The following is a 12,928-nucleotide window of genomic DNA, read 5'->3' as shown; positions in this document are numbered from 1 at the left end:
TAGTGGGCAGAGGCACTTCAGTTTTCTGCAGCTGGGTTACCTCGTGTGGCCTCTTGGCTGCCCCACGGAGGAGGCGCTGCCACTGTCTGACTCCACGTTAGCGAAGGGGCAGCGAGAGGCTTTAAGGGTTGAGTTACCCCCAGCGTCACACAGTTTCCTAGGCACCGTGGTCCGGAGTCCTGGCCCCACTGACCAGGGCTTTCAGGGCAAGGGGGCTGCCGATGTGCGCACTGACATTGGTTCCTTTAGGAGTCATACAAGGAACGAGCCAGCATCCTGCTAGGAGGTGTCAGTGTCCTGGGGGTGGCTGTAACAAAGGACCACCAGCGGGCCAGCTTAGCACCACAGAAATCCATCTCTCCCAGTTCTGGAGGCCGCAGGCCGGAGCTCGAGGAGTGCCAGGGCCTCGCTCTCCCTGGACGCTCTGCAGGGAGGGTCCTTCCTGCCTCTTCCAGCTGCCCACGGGTGCCCGCAGTCCCTGCCAGTGGCTGTCTCTCTTCTTTCTGCCTTCTGCCCTTCTAAGGACACTTGTCACTGGGTTTTGTGCCCTCTAGGATGACCTTGTCTCCAGACTCTTCTTTTAGTTCTCTACCTGCTGACACCTTTTTTCCAAATGAGGTCATATTCACAGGTTCTGGGGATTAGGAGTTGGACATGTCTTTTTGGGGGCCATCGTTCACTCCACTACTGGAGATTTCACAACTAAGTCTAGATTATATGCCCTGGCAACACTGGCTGGCACCTGTCTGGCGGTGAAGAGGTGCACGCCCTTTAGGTGGGGCAGGCCTTCACCAGAGTGCTCTGGTGCCCCTTCTTCCCCAGCCCGGCCCGGGGGGCCCTGAGCTGGTCTAACTATCCCATTTCACAGCCAGGCAAACTGAGGTAGAGGAGGGGATGTGGAGGGTGGGGGTGGTCCTGGCTCAGCAGGAGTTATTGCCAGGCCCCGGGATGCCCGGCACAGCTGGCTTCTCGCTCTCCCAGGGGGGCGGCTGGGCGGCTCAGGAGCGCAGCGAGCTTTCTGCTCTTGTCACACGCAGCCTCTGCACAGTTCCGGGGCCGTTCTCTCTGCTCCCGTCCCCAAGGCCAGCAGGTAACGGAGGTCCTGCTGAGTGGTCAGTACGGGGGTCACACAGCCGCTTCCCCTCATGCTGGAGTCAGTGCCGACCCCGAGAGCTGGTTGCCACTTGCTGCCCGGGACGCCTGGGCTGGAGGAGGAGGTGGGTGTGCAGGGCTGGTGGGGCAGCGGCCTGGGCCTTCAGGGAGGCTGTGCGTGGGAGCCGGGCAGGCTCTGAGTCCAGAATGGAGGGACGGGGTGCCTGTTGGCGCACTGCCGCTGCACTGGACACTCAGGGGGAGGTGGGTGGCGGGGCCTTGGTGGGCCAGCTCGGAGCCTCCATCCTAGCTGTTGCCTCAGCACCTGGGGGCACAGGGATTGAATCTCTCTGGCAATGAGCTGGGGGTGTGCACTGGGCCTGTCTTCTGGGCTCGGTGGGGGGGCGGGGGGCAGGCCAGAGCAGAACTGGCCTCTGTGAGCGGCGGGGGCTCCTATCCAGCCTGTCCTGACCTTCACTCTCCCCTTCCTTTTAGACACAGAAACCCTTGTGGGGGACTTTGTGACCCAGTTAACAGGTTCTATTGCCCAGCATCTCTCGGCTGGAGATATGAAACAGCTAGCTGTTGCCGTGTAACAAAGCACCCCCAACTGTGTGGCCTAACACGGCGCAGGATCTGTTATTTCCTGTGACTCTGTGAGCTGGCTGGGGGACTCTTCTGAGCTGGCCTGGTTGGGGCTGGGTGGCCCAGGTGGGCCTTGCCCCTATTTCAGGGACTGGAATGCTGGGGGCAGCTGAGGCGGCTTGTTCCCATGCTGGCAGGGGGTGGGGGGTCCCAGGACCAGGAGAGTGAGCCTGAATGCATAAGCTCTTTGCAAACCTCTGCCTGTATCGCTCCTTCTGTCCAGAGATAAAGCACAAGGCAGGTCACAGGGCCGAGCCCAGATTCAGGGGTGGAGAAATGTCACTCCGAGAGCAGGCACACAGAGAAGCATGAACAATCAGGAGTCACTACCACCATGATCTACTGCTGAGTGTGTGCCTCAGTTATGGCCAAGGAGGTCTAAGCAGAGTGGGTCTTCCAGGATGTGTCCCTAAAAGGAACCCCTGTCCTCCCTTCCTTCAACCTGCTGCTGGGAATGTGCATGTGAGGGCTGGAGCTCCTGCAGCCACCTTAGACTGAGGATGAGAGCCACACCCTGGGGCTGGTGTATCAGCAAGTGCAAAAGAGGCTGGGATGTGGCTAACTCCTCGGAGCCTCGGGGTGACCAATCTCCGATCTGCCTTATGTGATAGCAAAGTCACATGTGATCACGCTTCATCCTAACTGATACAAATGGCAAAGGCTCTCGTCTCCCAGATCATGAGGGTTTGGGCCGACTCTCACCACTGCCTGCTCAGGTGCCTCTAAGGGGCCCAGGCTTCTTGGGGCAGGCAGTCGGGGTGCCTCTGGGCTGGTGCTGGGGGCAGGATTGAGGGAAGATGGGCTTTGAGGGCCCGAGAGCCAGGGGGAGAGCAGCACTGTGTCAGCTCTGCGGTAGCCCCAGCCAGGTCCTTGCTCTGCGGCTAGCGGAGCTGACGCCTCTGCAAGGCAGGCCATCCAGCCGCGGAGCCACATTCAAATGTACAGACCTGGGCCTTGGACCAGCCTGGCACTGACACCTCTGGTCGTTCACTCCTTCATTCATTTACTCACCCGCACACTCATTCATTCGACACTCTCTGAATGCCTCCCCGGGGCCAGGCACCGCCCCTCGCACCCTGGACCGCGTGAGCAGAGCAGACCTTCTGCACTTGCTGCTCCGGACTCACGGGCTCGGAGCCTCGTCAGTCAGCCCCTCGCAAGCCAACTCGGCCCCCTGGGGGGCAGGTGTGGGTGAGCGGCTGCGACTTGTTGGTTGTGAGACGTCGAGCATGCATGCTGTGTACCTGAGGCCTTGGTCTCACCCGTAGAGTGGGGACACTGGTGCCTCAGCTGGGGGCTGGTGAGAGGCTACGGCGGTCCCACATTCGGAGCTTCATGCTGGGGCCGCTCCCCTGCGGCGACGCGCTCTCCGGCCAGCGCCTTTGGGCCACCGCATGGGGCCGTGGGCACGGGGCTGCCACCGGGAGTCCTCCTCTGGCTGCCTTAGCAGCTCTGAAGGGCGCAGGCAGGCGGGCTCCTCCTGAGGCTTCTGCGTGTGTGGACGGCTGTCCTCTCCCTGGGTCCTCAGGGGGTCGCCCCTCCGTGCGTGTCTGTGTCCTGATCTCTTGTCATAAAGATTAGCACCCTGCCCACCCCCTGGGACCTCACTGTCACTTAATTTCCGTTTTTTTTAAGATTATTTATTTATTCATGAGAGAGAGAGGCAGAGGGAGAAGCAGGCTCCATGTGGGGAGCCAGATGGAGGACTCGATCCCGGGACCGTGGGATCACACCCTGAGCCAAAGGCAGAGACCCAACTGCTGAGCCACTCAGGTGTCCCCTTAATTTCTGTTTTTAAGACTATCTCCTGAGAGGTGCTAGTGGTTCCAGCTTCAACATATGAATTTCTGGGGAGACACAATTCAGCCCATAGCAGGCGCCTGGTGGGGAAGGTGTCAGGACGTGGACAGGGAGACACTCGCTGTCCACACGCCGTCTGGAAGGCCCCCACCTGCCTGGGCCAGGACGGTAAGCGCTGAGCGTGAGCCTGAGCCCTCTCTGGGGATGCGGGTCCTGTTTAGGGAAAGGGAAGGATGGGAGCTGGTGACAGGACTCTCAAACTCTGTCGTCTGTTTCTTCTCCCCCTTGCTCACTGCCACCAGACATTCTCTGAGTCCCCGCTGTGTGCCAGATGAGCCCGGAGACCCCTGGGGGTCAGAGTGCTGAGCAGAGCAGGACGGGGGATGCACTGTGGTCCAGGCAGGACCCCAGACCCCATCCTGGCCAGCCGGGTGCCGGCTCTGTGTGAGTGACAAGGTATTTACTTCCCTTTGCCTCAGTTTCCTTGTCTGTCAGGCGAGCCGCCATGGAGCCTCCCAGGGTGGATGAGCTGGCGTACACAGGCTGGGAACGTGGCCTGTCCTCTCGTAGCTGACAGCAGAGAGTGACGAGGATGACTGAAGTCGCCAGACCCCACGTGACTGGGTGGCTTGACCCCACACACAGTTACACTACATTTGTCATCTCAACCCTCAGAAGGACACTCTGGGTGGGGAAGGGCCCCGCTATTCCCATGGCCTAGCAGGTGGAAAGACAGGGTCTGAACAGGTGAAGTGGCCTGCCCATGGTCCCCTCTGCCCCACCTGTCCGTCGGCGGCAGCCCCACCCAGTCTCCTGGTCCTGCCCTTCTTGCCTGGGCCCAGAGTGTCCCTAGGGGAGTGGCCACCCTGGGCTTCTCCCCAGCGGCTCAGTAGCCTCCTCCCTGACAGCGGCCCATCGTCCTTGAAGAGAAGAAGCAGAAAGGGCCCTTGGGCGAGTCATGAGGCCCTTGCCTGTCTCCCCAGATGGCACTGTGGCATGGCCTGGGTCCCCAGAGCCCTCCCTGCCCCAGACACCCCTCATCCGTCTCCTCCCTCACCAGCAAGCCCACCCTGGGTTTCTGCCCTCACCCACTCTGCAAATTGGTGGGGCTCCGATTATCTCTACTGGCCTGGACCTCACAGTCACATCTCTGTCCTCGGGGACATTTAGGGACAATAGGAACATCCTTGTCGTGGGTCCCCATGCCCTGGCCTTGCCCAACCCCCTGCTCCCCATAGCTTCTCTCTGTGTCCTTAGCTCCTGGTTCTGGGTGTCTTTGCCCTTGCTGTGGCTGGCCTTGGCTGAGGGAGCCTCTCTTTCCTTGGCCTACTCCCCATGCTGATCTGCACCCCAGTGTATCCCAAAGTCAAGGTTGGGCCTCAGTGGGACCCCAGATTCTGCAAGCATTCCACCTGAGACATGAGGTTGGCTGGCACCTGTGCCCTCTGGCATGGGGTGAGGTGGGCCGAGGCGGGGGCATGGCAGGAGCCAAGAAGCAGCTGGTGGGAAGGGAACCCCCACGCATCCCCAGAGACCCTGGTTGGGGGGGGGGGGCGCGGAGGTGATGGCTGGCAGTGCTCAGAGAGCAGCTGGGTCAGTCCTTGAATCCAAGGGAAGAGGGAATTAGGGAAGAGGATGATTCCAAGTGCCTGGAGAATTTGCAGTCAGGGGCAACAGGCCCAGCACACCAGAGGACACAGCCCCTGATTCCGTCTGGACTTGAGATGCTAGTGGGAGATGGGCGAGGCTCCCAGGAGGAGGAGGCTTTGAGGCTTTGAGGCTTTGAGAAGCAAGTAGGAGTTCACTAGCGGGACTAGAGGTGGGTTTAGGAAAGAGATAGAAAAATGATCTTGGGGCCCTTTGGAGCCCTGCAAAGGCAAAAGGATCTCCACCGTGGTGGGCCCTTGGCACGTCTGCTCCAGGACACGCAGCTAGTTTGAGGCAGAGCCAGGTCTTGAACCAGGTTTATCTGCCCCCGCATCTGTCGTGCATTGTTCCACGGCAGGACACTGCCTCTGAGCAGCCAGCCCAGCCCTCCCACGCAGTTAAAATGCTGTTTAATGGACAAAGTTCAGTTTACATACAAAGATGGCCATGCCTGGGCAGTGCTGGGCGGCTGAGAGAGAGCACTGTGTCAGGAGCCCAGGGTCCCACCCTGAGTCCCCAAGTGACCTTGGGCAAGTAAGTGCCTTCCCCTGCTGGCCGGTGTGCTTCCTCCCCTGGGCGCTGGCCAGGCCCTAGACGATGACGCCCGCCCGAGGGCTGGTTCCAGGCTGCTGTTTACCCTGGTTCTGCATGGAGGGTTTGACCTCACGCCGGCTCCCCACCCTCCAGGCCAGCTGAGCCCGCCTCCTCTCTGCTGCTTAGCTGACTCACAGCTCTGCTATGCGTCGGAACCCTCACCCTGCAGCAGGCAGGGCTCTGTGTGCTGGCCGGTGACAGGGCCGCGCTCAGGGCTCCAAGGGAGAGGCACTTGGGTCCCCCAGTCATCCTCTGTGTGCCTCTCTGTGGTGACAGCGTGCTCCCAGATCTGTGACCTCAGAACTGCAGTTGGATGCCCTTCTGGGCCTCCCGTGGAAGGTTCTCCTTTGCTCTTATGCAGACCTGCCGTGAGTGGGGCGGAAGGAGCCAGAACACCTGCATCCCATCCCTGACCCGCTCCTGCAGGCTTGGGACCTGGGGCAAATCAAGCCACCTCCCTGTGAGAGGAACCAATGGTTTACAGAAATGGTGGCTGCAGAGCCCTGCTGCTGACCTGACCTCTTCTGTGTGGCCCCAATCTAGGTGGGTGGAGGAGGGATGCTCTGGTTGAGTTTGGGGGCTGGAGAGCAGAATTGGCTTTTGACTTCCCATCCTGCTGGGGCCTTGGATCACCTGCAGCGAGAAGTCACCCTCAGAGTGCCCTGCCATCTTCAAACCCGCTCCCCATGCTGATCTGCACCCCAGTGTAGCCCAAAGTCAAGGTTGGGCCTCAGTGGGACTCCAGATTCTGCAAGCATTCCACCTGAGACATGAGGTTGGCTGGCACCTGTGCCCTCTGCTGGAGGCCAGCTCTGTGGGCTTGGGGACGAGGGTGCGCATGCAAACACAGAGCCTGGTGCATGCAAGGCGCTCGAGAATCCTTTGCCGAGTGAGGGAGGACATGTGGGGTCCTTGTTCGTCCTCCTGTCCTCGCTCCCATCTTTTCTGGAAGATCTTCCCATCTTGCTGTGTGACCCTGGGCAAGTTACTTAAACTCTCTGGGCTCTGAGAGGGGATCAATGTGACCCGTCTTGTCGGGGTGCTCGGGGCATTCAGGAGAGAGTCAGCTAGCGCTTTGCACTGAGCCTGGAGCCTGCTGAGGCTCTGCTCTCACTCAGTAGCATTACTTTATAGGCGTCCTCAGGGAGAGCAAACTAGCAAAGGTTAGGAAGCCTTCTGAGGCCGGGGGGCGGGGGGGACGAGGAGGGTGCTGCAGCTGCTTGTACCCTCGTGGGCCTGAGGGGAGCCCCTCTTTCCTCTCTAGACCAGCCCCACCCAACAGAAATAAATTACGAATGTGTGGAGGATAATACCTTTTTTTTAGTAGCCATGTTGACAAAGTAATGAGAAACAGGTAAAATGGATATTAATCACATTTTCTTTAACTCGAGCTATCCAAAATATTATTGTAGCATGTAATCAGATCAAAATTATTAACAAGATATTTTACATTCTTTTGCGCGGATTTAATTCTCCGAAATCCGGGGTGTTATTTTTGTACTGACAGCACATCTCAAATTCAGATGCTAAACCTTCCATGTCCTGCCAAAGCAATAAACTTATGTGAAGCAGAAAACCATTTTACATTGCTCCGGTTTTCAAATTTAAATTAATCAAAGTGAAATGAATTTAAAAAACAGGTTTTGGGGGGTCTCATCCCCAAGTGTTCCCCTGCTGTGTATGGCCAGGGGCTGCTGTGTCAGATGGAGCCCGTCTAGAAGCATCCATGTCCTCCTCCTCTGACCTGTCCCGTCCCCTCCCCTTGGGCTCAAGTAACCCCTGGCTCAGTTGAGATGCTTACCTGTTGGAGGATGGAGTTTTGGAGACATTCAAGGGGTGATAAGATGGGGTCTCCAGGCTTCATGGGAGGCTGGCAGGGGAGAAGGGATGCCCTTTGGTGCCCTATTCACTGGCTGTAGTGATGAGAAGGGCACAGGCCTGAACGGGATCTGTCCTCAAGCTGGTTGCATCCCCTCTGGGGATGTTTGGGGGGCTTGAAGCCCCTTCAATTTAGTCTCTATCTTGTACTATCGCCAATACTTGCAAGTCAGGGAACCACAGCTGGGAAGCTGGTGTCACTGACAGTGGCTTACATACAGATGGCACTTAATAGCGGGTTGGTGCATGAACAATCCAGGTGACGGCCTCACCAGGTAGAGCTGCCTGGCACTGCCTTGTCTTGTTCCTGCCATGGACCTTGTCTTGTTCCTTGCCACTCAGGTCCTCTGCCATTCCTGGGCTGTGCATCCCACATGCGGTGACGCTGACTTGTCGCTGGGGCTTGCTTGTTCCCATGCATGGATTAAATCCCGTCATCCTGATGGTGCCCTTGAGAAGGCTGCCACATTACTCCCATTTTGTGGGTGGGAAGACCGAGGCCCGGGGTTGTCCAGAGTTGCAGAGCCAGCAAGTGGTGGAGGTGGGCTGTGGCCCCAGCCAGGTCGGCTCCCACCCTCCTGACGACCGCCGAGTACCTGTCTCTTCTGACAGCCCGGGTCCCAGTTCCAGTCCTGGCTCTGTGGCCTCTTGGCCCAGGCCTCGGTTTCCCTGACCATGCCCCCCAGAGGGCTGGACCTTCTAATGGCGAAATTCCTTCCAGCTCTGGGTCTCTGTGTCTGTTCTTGGGTTTTATTTTCGAAGCGCTTTTACCTTGGTGATGGGGCCAGGGAGTGTGGGACCGTGGGGCGGGGGCGGGGGGGGGCAGGAAGCCCATCACACGGCGCAGCCCCTGGCGGAGGGGAGGCCTGCGCACGGCTCCCAGAGCCCAGGCCAGGCAGCCTGCCCAGCCGGATCCCGCCGCTGGGAGAAGCCCGCTCTGCGTCTTGGCACTCAGGCCTCGCAGCTGCCGGGGGCTGGCCGCGCGCTCGCGGTCACTGGGCTGGCGCGGGTGGCCGGGTGGCCGGGGTGGGCGGGGCGGTGGCGGGGGCCCCGCATCCATCACTGCCAGCGGCTCCCGCGGGTCCTGCCAAGTCGTGGTGGAACTGGGCCCAGGTGCCAATGCGCTTGGTAACTGGATTGCTATTTGAAAAATTAAAGCAGCGCCCAGAAAATCCAACCTTCGCGTTTGTATCGGGAGCCTGAGCCGGGCGGGTGGCAGCCCAGGCGGAGGGTGGCAGCCCGGGCGGGGCCGTTTGTGCAGGGCGGCCGGGGGAAGGTGCCCGGGACGGAGCCGACTGCAGCAGGGAGTATCATCTGCCCGGCTTGGGGCGGAGGGAAAGAACGGAAGCACCGGCGGGGCCTGTGCTTGGGGCTCACGGGAGTGGGGGGGTGAGCCGGGGGCTTGGGGGCAGCAGGGATGGGGGGGACGTCTGGGGGGGCACACTGCTTGAGCCCAGAGAAACATTTTAATATCTTTAAAAATCAGATTTAAAAAGATGAACTTTGGGGTTGAAGGAAACGTTTTCACATATGTACTGGGTTGAATAGCGCCCCCCTAAAATTCATGCCCACTGGGAACCTCAGAAGTGATGTTATTTGGGAACATGGCCCTTTGCAGAGGTGATTGGTTGACATGAGGTCACAGTGGGCCAGGGTGGGTCCTGATGCAGTGACTGGCGTCCTTCTAAGAAGGCCATGCAAAGACACGGAGGGAGGCCACAGAAGCGGAGACTGAGGGGCACGGCCACCGCCCAGGAGCGCCCGGAGTCCCCGAAGCTAGAAGAGAAGAGTGGGTTCCCCCCTCCCAGAGCCTCCAGGGGGAGCGCAGCCCTGCCCACATCGCAGTTGCAGACTTCTGGTCTCCAGAACCGGGAGGGAATGAGCTTCTGCTCCGTGGTAATTTGTTATGGCAGCCGCAGGAAGTAATGCAATATATAATGTTAATTTGTTTTCATTGCGATGCCATTGTAAATATAAATGATTATTATTAGCAGTATTTTATGGAAGAAGGAACCTTTGAAAGCAAAGGTCCCAAAAGCCCATGGCAGTCCTAATTCAAGATGACAAGCCTTGCCTTTCTTCCAGGAATTCAGTTCCTGGTCTGGGGGGCCATGCGGGGCCACACGGTGGGAGGGGAGCGCTTCCTGAGCAAGTGGACCCCGACATCCAAGTGGGTGGAGGTTGAGAGGGGAGCTGGAGCTCTGGAGCAGGAATCTGGGGTTCCGTTTCCAGCTCTGCCATCCCCTCCTGCTGACCTCGAGAGAGGACGTGGCCTCCTGAGCCTCGTCGTCCTTATCCGTGAGCAACCTCCTGTGGGGGGCACGGCGCTACGTGGCCCGGTGTTGGGGTTTCAGAGCTCAGGGGTGGTGAGCACCCTGCGCTGTGTCTACCACCTGATGGGGCATCCCGGGAGCGGGAGGCCTGGTGCGTAAGGACGTGGAGGCCCCGGAGGCCAGCTCCCCGCTTCTCTCACCCAGACACCTCTTCCCTCTGGGGTGGCCGTGAGTCTAGGCCAGACCTTGGGCACAGCAGTGGGGGCAAAGCGCTGTCCCAGCTGCCAGCAGGGGCCACAGAGGTTCCCGGGCTGGGCTGTCTTGGCATCTCGGCACCGCTGCCTGGCCTGAGTGGGAGACCCCAGACTTCCAGGCAGTGGGGTCCGGGTGCAGGCAGGCTCCGGGTGTGCCAGGACTCCGTCACCGGGCGTCCGTCTATCATCACCGTGACACCACTTGCAGAGACTGGGATGTAGGCAGGATTTCAGTTCTCACGGTAAGGAGGAGGAAACCGAGGCACAGAGCAGCTGGCTGGCTTGCCTGTAGGTGGCACAGCCAGGATAGGAGCCCAGGAGGAGGCCATTCTGGGAGCTGGGGAGGAGCAGGTCCTGGCCCCCAGGGACAGGCCCTGCTGGGAAAGCTGCAAGGCTGGCAGCGGCCACGGGGACCCGGTGGCATTCCTGCCTCTAGGTGGGGTATTCCGCACGCACATTCCTGGAGCTTTGAACCCTGAGCTGGGCAGGCACAGAGCTTCCTGACTGCTCCACTGCTCCTGCTGGTCAGGACGCTGGGCCCTTCCCGCAGACCCCTGCGCCACGCTGCAGGGTGCAGTGTGGACACAGATTCTCCGGCTTGGAAGCACAACGCCCCTCTCCTCCCCCCTTCCTCCCTGGGGCCAGGATCCCTCCCAGACAGGCCTGAGATGTGGCCACAGCTCCCTCACTCTCTTAGCCGGTGGCCTCCCTCCCCCTGGGCCCCAGCAGGCAGCTCGAAGGAGGACCTGCCGGAGGATGTCTGGGCAGAGGTGTAGGGCGACGTTGGGCCAGAGGAAGCGGTGAGCTTCCTGAGGGCAGAGCCTGGCTCAGCGCACCTGTGTGCCCCCAGTCCTCAATCCTGCTCTATCTCCGGCCTTTTCCATCCTCAAGATTGTGTGAGGGATGAGTGTTTCTGGACCATGGCGACCTCCCCCTCATTCTATTTCTCTCCTTGTGAGCTTGGGCAGTCGGTTCCCCTGAGGCCTCACCCCTCCCTCTGGAAAGTGTGCGATGGTGGCAGCTGGCTTGGCGGTGCCCAAGGAGCGCCCCCAGGACAGCCTCAGGGGCTTGGGGTGTGGATTGCATAGAAAGCCTGACTCCATCACTTCCTTGCTGGTGATGCCAGCTGGCTTTACTTTTCCAGGCCTCAGTTTGCTCTTCTGTAAAATGGGAAGAAGACAGGACCCATTGGATAAGTGACCACTGGGGACACAACATGTCCATCGTTCGGCACTGTACCTGCTACATGGGATGTGGTCATTCTCTGACTGCGACTTTATCACCCTCATTGATGAGGATGATGAATTTCAAGGAGAGGTTAGGAGCTATACTTAGCATATGGGAAAAGTCACCATTTTGACGGTTTGATGCCTTTTGTTAAAGGTATATGGTTGTGCAACCAGCCCCAGAGTCAGGGCACAGAACAGCACCTTTGCCCCCAAAGGTCCAGGCAGTGTCTCTCCCCATCCCAGCCCCTGGAAAGCACACACCTATTCTCTGTGCCTACAGTTTTCCCTTTTCCAAAATGTCGTGCAAGTGGAGTCACTGAGTACGCAGCCTCAAGTGTCTGGTTCCTGTCAGCACAATGCATTTGAGTTCACGCACGTTGGTCTGTGTGTCTGTGGTTAGTTCCTTTCACTGCTGAATATTCCTGAATGTTGCCCAAATGCTGAATTGTATGAATACACAGTAATTGGTTTTCTATCCAACATTTGAGTTGTTTCTGGTTGTGGCTAATTTCAATGAATAAGGCTGCTATGAACATCTGGATTCAGGTCTTTGCGTGGACGTATTTTCCTTTCTCTTGGGACATGCTAGAAGGTGGGATTGCTGGATTTATGTGAAGTGAATATTTAACTTTACAAGAAACTGCAAATTCTTTTCCAGAGTGGCCTCCTCATTTCTCGTTCCCACCAGCAACATCTGAGAGTCCCAGTTGCTCCTCATTTTGTTAACATTTGGAGTCGTCAGCTTAAAACTTTAGCCATCGTCAGAAGTATCTAGTGCGATTTAACGATGTGGAACATTGCTTCACTTGCTTATTTGATGCCCTGTTTAATCTTCTGTGAAACATCTGCTCAAATTTTACTCACTTAAAACACTGGGTTCTTTTTGTCTTGTTATTGAGTCCTAAGAGCTCTTTGTATATTTTGGACATAAGACATTGATCAGATGTGTATTTGCAAATATTTCTCCAGGTCTCTAGCTCATCTGTTCATTTTATTAACAGTATCATTTGGGGAGTGGACGTCTTTCATTTTGACGAGATCTAATGTACGATGTGTTCTTTTAGGTCCGTGCATTTTCAGTCCCTTCTAGGAGTTCTTTGTCCGACTCAAAGTCACAGAGTTTCTCCTCTGCTTTCCTGTACACGTTCCATAATAGTAGATTTCACATTCAGGTCTATGGCCCATGTTGAGTTGACCTTTGCCTGAGTTGACCTTGTGGATGGTACCCTCACACCCGGCCTGCAGGGCGCCCCCGGTGGCTGGCCAGGCCTCTCCAGCAGTGGTGACCCTTGTCTTCTCGGGCAGTCTCAGTGGAGGCTGCCCGGCCCTCTGTGATCACCAGATGTGATCCTGAGCCGCCTCGGGGCTGGCAGTGCTGACACGGCCTTTGCCCAGGTTGTTTGGCGTCCAGGCAGGTGGGTGGACTCGTGCGGGGGACACAGGCTGGGCTCCTTCCCACTGCTTGGAAGACACTGCTAGAGGAGGCAACGCCACCTTCCTTTTCTGCTGGGGCACC

This window comes from Canis lupus, chromosome 18 (genome assembly GCF_003254725.2).
Source record: "Canis lupus dingo isolate Sandy chromosome 18, ASM325472v2, whole genome shotgun sequence".
NCBI classification, from domain to species: domain Eukaryota; kingdom Metazoa; phylum Chordata; class Mammalia; order Carnivora; family Canidae; genus Canis; species Canis lupus.
This window is presented reverse-complemented; position numbering follows the sequence as displayed.